Source organism: Trichechus manatus, unplaced genomic scaffold (assembly GCF_000243295.1).
Source record: "Trichechus manatus latirostris isolate Lorelei unplaced genomic scaffold, TriManLat1.0 scaffold00065, whole genome shotgun sequence".
In the NCBI taxonomy this organism is placed as follows: domain Eukaryota; kingdom Metazoa; phylum Chordata; class Mammalia; order Sirenia; family Trichechidae; genus Trichechus; species Trichechus manatus.
In genome coordinates this window covers 1,998,103-2,006,641 of record NW_004444001.1, presented here as the reverse complement: position 1 = coordinate 2,006,641, position 8,539 = coordinate 1,998,103, and positions in this window count along the sequence as shown.

The following is an 8,539-nucleotide window of genomic DNA, read 5'->3' as shown; positions in this document are numbered from 1 at the left end:
GGCCACATAAACCAGAGACCTCATCAACCTGAGACCAGAAGAACTAGATGGTGCCCGGCTACCACCAATGACTGCCCTGACAGGGAACACAACAGAGTCCCAGATGGAGCAGGAGAGAAGTGGGGTGCAGAACTCAAATTCTAGTAAAAAGACCAGACTTAATGGTCTGACTGAGACTGGAGGATCCCCGGAAAGCATGGCCCCTGGATTCTCTATCAGCCCAGAACTAAAACAATTTCCGAGGCCAACTGTTCAGACAGGGATTGGACTGGACTGTGGGACATAAAGTGATACTCATGAGGAGTGTGCCTCTTAACTCAAATAGATACATGAGAGTAAACGGGCAGCTTCTGTCTGGAGGTGAGATGGGAAGGCAGAGGGGGTTAGGAGCTGGTTGAATGGACATGGGGAATCAGGGGTGGAATGGAGGAGTGTGCTGTCACAGTATGGGGAGAGCAATTAGAGTCACATAACAATGTATGTATAAATTTTTGTATTGGAAAAAATTTTAAAAAAAAAGAATAAACAATGAAGACAAACAACTAGTATTTAACTAGTATGAGAAACATTCTTTTACATGTTTACTTGCTCTACTAATAACAGTAATATTAATAATTACTACTCAGTGAGCAACTATAATGTGCTAAAGAAACACTGATCTAGGTTCTTTATAAATAGAGTATTTCACTGAGTCCTCACAATAACCCTGAGGAAGGTATTTTCATCCTTATCTCATAGATACAGATATCTCAGTAAAGTGGGGTCTAGAGAGATTAAGTAAATTATTTGTCCTTGGTCCCAAAGGTAAGTAAGAGAGCTCAAACAAATGCCCAGGTCTTTTCGCAGTCAAATGTTCTTTCCTCTTTGCCTCCGTATTCCTCTTCAAAACAAAAAGGGAAGCCAGAAACTTGAAGAAACTGAATAAAGATTCCTTTTCCTATCTCACAAAAGTAGTGCTTTCAAAAAGTTGACTGTTTTAGAGTCCAGTAGGGAAAACAAAAGATCATCAATAGCAACGAGTAGTCAACAGGCACAAAAGAACCACACCATGTCCCACATCTTATCTATTCCTTCCTGATTTAACAGTTATCCCATTGATTTTGATTATTATCTTAGGATGTCAAAATGTAATGATCTCACTATGGAAAACCCCAAAGAACAGGCAGTTAGCACAGCGGGAGAGCACACTAGACCAGGAAGGAAAAGGAAATCAGCTGGCAGAAGTGGTGCTAATCTAAAAACATCAAACACCTTTAACATTAACACTGTAATTCCACAGCACTTTAATCTGAAGCTATCTTTGCATTCCCTTGTATTATTTTAATACTATATTACTAAAAGCTGGTTCCCACACTATCCTCTGTAGGTCAAATAAGATCCTAAATAAAATAAGTCTGCTATATAGCTACCACTGACCCTTATTTCTCTCTTGCTAAAAGTCACAATTTCAAAGGATTATCCCAGAGGGAAACGACTAAATCAACTAGGAAAGGTGGCATGTGTGCACAACCAAACGTGAATTTCGTCACCAAGCAGACTGTAGCTGGCAGAAATCCTAAATGCACGACTAAAACACACATTTCCTCCTTATACTTCTCAGAACTCTGCCCAGAACAAATTGAGACTGTAAACCAACAGCAGAGAGATAGATGATTGCTAGAAGTCTCAATATACGCCAAAAAGAAAAAAAAAAAAAAAAAAGAAGAAGAAAAGAAAAAAGAAAAAAGTAGTTTAGAAGGTCTGCTCTCCAACCAAACAACTCAAATTGATAGGATTTGGTACATTTGTACAAGACAGCATTACAACACAGGAGAGGAAGAGGTCTCTAGGGTTGGCCAAATCCTTGCGAAATGGCAAAGAAATATCCCCGATTCTGGGGTCACCTTGTAAAAATTCCTAATCGGAAAGGGCCAACTCAAGATAAAGTAAGGTCTGGTTGGAGAATTTTTCTGTCGCCCCCGCAGGCGGCCCCAACAGAATCTTTGAAGAGCCCAGGAGAAAGATTCGTACATGTCAAACTGAGAGTTATCCCAGGAAAGGGGCTATCCTCGTGAAAGCAACCACCTGTGTGGAGACCCCCGAGAAGGAGTTCTGTTTAAAGTGAGAAGCAGCCCTCCGAACCCAGAGCCGACTCTGGCTACTCACCCAACTCCACTACCCCTTACGTCCGGCCTCCGGCCACCTCCCGGCTGAGAACAGCCCCTCCAGAGACCTCCGCCCCCAGGTTCTGGTCTGCTCCCACACACAGCCGTCCCCAAAAGCTCGCCGCCCGTTCCTCTTCCTGACAGCTGCCCTGCCGCCACCAGGCGGTCACCGCTCCCCCACCGGGATTCCCCAAACCAGCCTTCCGGAATCCGTGGCGCCCCAGGCCCGCGGGATTTAGACCTTAGAATCTGCAGGGGTTTGGTCCAGTCCTCTCTCCCTCTCAGCGTCCTGGGCTCACCTCCCCGGCAGCTTGGCGTTCCTTTTCCAAAACTGCTTGCTGTTCTCGGAGGCCATTGCTCTGGCCCGGGGAAGGCGTTGTAGGCGGGCCGGGGGTACCCGGCGTGACGCCCCCACGACCCCGCAACCGGAGGGCCAACCCAGGCCGCTTCCCCGCCGCGGGTCACCCGCTTCCAGCTCTTGGGGGCGCCATCTTGGAAGTGGGCAACCCCCCACCCAGCGCCGCTGCCATTGGTGAGCTCTGCAGGCCGTGAACGGGCAGACCAATCGGAAGCCCAAATCCTGCAAGCTGCTGAAGCCGAACGGTAGCGTCAAGGGCCGGGCGCACAGGTGGATCAGGAAGGCGGAGCTTGGACGAGCAGGGAGGCGGAGCTGAAAGTTCCTACCCCTTGGGAGGAGAAGCAGGTAAAGAAAGAGGTTTATTGGAAGGAGGAAAGGGTACAGTTTTCTTTGGGGTGAAAGATGTCTCTTGAGTTCCTGAATCTAATAGTTTTTGGAAGGAGAGAGCTTGATAATGTCTTTATAGACATAAATCTCTAACCTAAAAGTAAGGGCCTATGTGTTGATGGCGGTCCATTTTTAACATCTCTCAACTCAGTGGCACTCAGTTATTACCTTCCCCCTTTCTTGTTGGGTTTGGGCCGTGCTTTTTTATCTGTGAAGGAGGATCGATATGGATTCGATAGCCTAGAGCTGCTAACTGTTCAACACGGTAAGTAACGGTTGGTTCATCACAGAGTCTCCCTGGCCTCTGTTAATTGAATACTCTTAAAGGACTTGTGCTGTGGGTGAAATTCAAATGATCTAATCCCTGTTTCAATCAATAACTCACTGTAAGAACCCAGATGCTGACAAGCAGTGTATAGGACGGACTAGAACTGCCCTATAGGGTTTCCAAGGCTGTAAATCTTTAAGGAAGCCGACTGCCACATCTTTTTTGTGCAGAGTGGCAGATGGGTTCCAACAGCTGACCTTTAGGTTAGCAGCCAAAGGCTCAACCACTGCACCACCAGGGCTCCTCAGTTCAAACTGCCAAGTGTTATTTCTTGCTAGAACATAGTAGCTCTCCATGGTGTGAATGACAAAGATTAACGATGTACCTTCCCCCTCCCCTTAATTTCCCTTACTACCTGTTAAAAATCCGTTGCCCTCAAGTAGATTCTGACTCTTAGCGACTCTAGGACATAGTAGAACTTCCCCATAGGGTTTCCAAGGAGCGCCTGGTGGATTCAAACTGCTGACCGTTTGGTTAGCAGCCAGGCTCTTAACCTCTCTGCCACCAGGGCTCCAATTTCCCTTACTAATCTAGTATAAATATTTCACCCTTGAATTTATTTTCAGTCTAATTTTGACTCAAAATGAGATTTAAAATTAGCGTTTTAAATCCTTTAAATGCCTTTTTGGTGTTTTACTCTTTTTTAAGTTTCTGTGTTTGTAAACCATGGTGATTTACAGAGAGTGGGAGTGGGAGGTAGTCCAGAGTAGTTTTTGCCCCAACAAGGATGTTCTTTGCCTCTATGGAAGTAGAGACTTTTGAGGTGAACCGGCTGTCCCTCCCCCACCCCTATTTACTGCTACTACATGTCCTACCACATGTTGGAATATACTTAAGGACCCTCTGTCTAAAGAAGTACCTTCTTTTATCGGCCTGTTTCTACAAAGACATCACCCCCATTTTCAAGCTTCTTTTGTCTAATTCCAGAATTAAGGATTCTTGTATGAAAGGGGCTATTTTTACCCCCTCCAAATCTTTCCTACTTTTACAGACTTTCATCTTATCTCCTCTCAGATAGTCACCTTTAAGGGCTTTTAATCCATCGGAAAAAAAAAGGCCCTCTATCTTTTTTTTTTTTTTTAATCATTTTAGCTACCTTTCTAGGGCTCTTTTCTTTCTTCAGATGCAGTGAGCAGCACTGTACACTGAGCCCCGAGATGGCTGTCCTGAGCTTTTGTTGAAGCTGATGTTTTCTCTTTATTTGGACATCCAGAACTTTTGCTGGCCTTTCAGACTTTAGAACAGCTGATGTCTTGAAGGAATGATCTACAGAGACTTCTAGATGGCTTCCCTTGGTGGTAGTTCAGAGTTCATTCTCTTTAAAGTATCATCTGAATTGTCTTTCCCTATGTGAGCTGCCTTACACTTGTCCACATGGTAAGACACCTGCCTCTTTCCAGCCTATTCACATTGCTTTAGAAATGTTCCAGAAGATGCTCCCTGTTGACTTGACATTTCACTATGTGGAAAGCAGAGTATGATTTGTGTACCTAGACATGTCTCAAAGTATTCCTTTTTCTTAATCATTTATGAAATGTTAAATAACACTGATTCCCAGGGGATACTGTTAACACTGTTCAACTCAGAGAAGCCCTATTATTTCTATTCTTTGTCTTCTACATCTAAGCCAGTTTTGAATACAAGACAAGAAAAATCCACCCCAGTCTCCTGGTGACATAAATTTTTAAATAGTCTTTGGTAGGAAGGTTGAGAATCATTGGATCCATTCTCACAATGACCACCACCACGACCACTCTAACCTAAACCGACCACATCTTTCTATGAACCATTACAGAAGCTTCCTATTAGGACTGCCTGCTTCCACTCTTGCCCCTCTAGTCTATCCTCCACACAGCACCCAGAGAGATCCTCTTAAAATACAGGTCAGATCATGTCACTCCTCTGCTCAAAATCTTGAAATGGCTCCCATCACACTTGGTATTAAATCCAAATTCCTTAAACGCCCTACATGATATGGTTCCACCCACCTCTCTAGTCTCATCTCATTCTGCTGTCTTCCCTACTTAATCTACTCCAACCACGCTGGCCTTTTTGCTGTCCCTCGAACACTCCACACGTGTACCTACTTCAAGGCCTTTGCATTAGCTGTTTCCTCTGATTGGAATTCTCTTTCCCCAGATATCTGAATGGCTTGCTCCCTCATTTCATTTAGGTATATTCCTAAACGTCTTCACCTTGGAGAGGACTTCCCTGACCAGCCATCTTAAATAGTAGGCTCCACCTACTCAGTTTTTTTTCAGAATAGCACTTATTACTACCCGCCATATTATGTACTTGTTTGTTGTTTGTCTCCATCCACTAAAATGAAAACCCACCCTCCCCAGGCAGGGACTTGGTTTTGTTCTCTACTGTATCCCCACCACATGAATTATTATTTAGCACATCCAAACCAAACCCATTGCCATCGAGTAGAGTCTGAATCATGGCAACGCCATGTGCTACAGAGTAGAACTGCTCTGTAGGGTTTTATTGGATGCAGTCTTTTTTTTTTTTAAATTGTTGTGCTTTAAGTGAAAGTTTACAATTCAAGTTAGTCTCTCATACAAAAATTTATACATACGTTGTTATGTGACCCTTGTTGCTCTCCCTATACTGTGACAGCACACTCCTCCTTTCCACCCCGGATTTCCCGTGTTCATTCAACCAGCTCCTGACCCTCTCTGCCTTCTCATCTCTATGCTGCAGTCTTTACATAAGCAGATCGCCAGGTCTTTCTCCCACAGAGCCGCTAGGTGGATTCGGACTGCCAGCCTTTTGGTTAGTAGCTGAGTGCTTTAACCATTTATGCCACCAGAGCTCCTTGTTTGGGACCTAGCAGGTGCTTAATAAATATCTATTGAGCTAAAGAATGAAGAGTGTGAGAAATTCATATCTTCTATTTTGTGTTGTTCATACACATTTCTGGTTGGGAATGATTATGGAAACCATGTTTCCTAACTCCTAGTAGGATGTGTCCATTTACCAAAGATTCTATAAGTATGCCCATACCCTTTTTTGAAAAACAGTCTTGCACACTTAGGAAAGAGTATCCTCTTCAAACCCTTTTGCAGCTTCTGAGAAATGTCTCTGTACCTAGAGTGATGAGGGAGGGAGGCCACACCCCTAACCAGGATATTAATCAAATCAACCCTGTCCATCAAAGGAGAGAGAACTGTGGCAGCCAGATCACCCTCACATCACATTTTGCCTAGCTAGAGGTGAAAATCACTGGTTTGAGGTTCCCATGGGGTCCTTGGAGCCCTTTTGATGGAGGCCGGTAGTGGTGGGCACAGACTGGTCCACTAGACCAGTGCTTCTCATACGTTAATGTACACGTGAATCACCTAGGGATCTTATTAAAAGCCTAGATTCTGATTCATTGGGTCAGGGTGGAGCCTACAATCCTGCATTTCTAACAAGCTCCCTGGTGACACTGATGCTGTAGATCTGTTAATAGCACTGTATGGCTCTGTGATGAATTTATCCCAAGGGTTTGATTATTTTCAGGCTGTAAGGAGAGGACTCTCAATGTTGTCTGCCTGCAGGTTTTCACCCTTTCCCTCCTTAAGTTCATCTTCATTTATAATGGGAGTAAAACAACTTTTGTTGTGGTTAGCTGCCTTAAAATTGGCCCCCGACTCATGGCAACCCCGTGCACAATGGAACAAAATGCTGCCCAGTCCTGTGCCATTTCCACGGTCAATTGTGGATCGGACCATTGTGATCCATAGGGTTTTCACTGGCTGATTTTCAGAAGTAGATTGCCAGGCCTTTCTTACTAGTCTGCCTTAGTCTGGAAGCTCCACTGAAACCTGTTCAGCATCATAGCAACACACAAGCCTCCACTGATAGAGGGTGCATTGGCCAGGAATTGAATCCCGTCTCCAGCATGGAAGGCAAGAATTCTATGGGACAAAGCAAAGTTAAGAGAATGAGATATGCAGCGATTGAATATGGACTAAAAAGAGGTAGGTGTATCCCACCCCGTAGGGAAAGTTTTATAGAAAAGATAAGCCGTGAGTGGGGCACACAGGAAAAAAAGAGAAAGGCCTGAAGAATAGTATGGAGGTCATTTTAGAGCAGAAGCTCCTGGGGAAGTTAAAAATAGAGAAAAAAGCCTCTGAATTTAGTTACAAAGAGGTCACTGGCAGACTTTAACCTCAGCCAAGCAGTGAAGTGGAAGGAAGTAGGCACTGTGATGAGAGGAAGGGGTAAGAATTCAAACAAGAAGCAGCCGTCAGAATGCACTGCAAAATGTTGGACTGCCAAAGGGATGGTGAGGTAAAGCTGGGATTTAAGAGCAAGACGGCTTTTTCAGTACCTAAATAACCACTGTTGTTCTTAGTTGCCACTGAGTCGATTCTGACTCATGGCGACCCCATGTGTTACAGAATAGAACTGCTGTATAGGGTTTTCTTGGCTGTAGTCTTTACAGAAGCAGATCACAAGGCCTCTTCTTCCTTGGCATTGCTGGGTGGGTTTTAACCACCAACCTTTAGGTTAGAGGTCAAGCACAAACGGTTTGTGCTGTCAAGTTGATTTTGACTCATCATGACCCCATACGTGCAGAGTAGGACTGCTCCATAGGGTTTTCAAGGCTGTGATCTTTTGGAAGCAGATCAGCAGGACTACCTTCTGAGGCACCTCTGGGGGAGTTCAAACCACCAGCCTTTTGACTAGTAGTTAAGTGTTTAACCATTTGCACCACCCAGGCACTAAGCAACTGTTAGGAAGAATCAAATATGAGAGATTAGTTATGTTAGAGAAGGCTAAGGAATAAGCAAAAGACTGAAGAAGCAAGAGTTATTGGAGTAAAGAGAGGAAGAGAGAGTGATTAGAGTTTGGGGGGTGAGGGGAAAGATTAGGTATTTGATTCCTAGGAATTTATTATAAGAAGATAAGTAAAAAGGAAGGGAAAAATCTCTGTGCACAGAGATGTTCCTTGTTTACCTTGTAACCAACAGAGGGAAAATGAAAACAATATAAAGGTTTAAACATGAGAAGGTGGTTACAAAATTTTGGTGTGTGATTTATAAACTTGATGAACCATATTATCATATAATATACGTTTAAATTTATAAATATAACTTTAAAAGTACAAATTTAAATGCTACATAGCACATGAAAGAAGTTTATGGAAGCGTTTGGGGTCTTAAAAGCTTGTGAGCGGCCATCTAAGATACATCCACTGGTTCCATCCTGGCTGGAGCAAGGGAGAATGAAGAAAACCAAAGACACAAGGGAAAGATTAGTCAAAGGACTAATGGACCACAACTACCACAGCCTCCACCAGACTGAGTCCAGCACAACTAGATGGTGCCC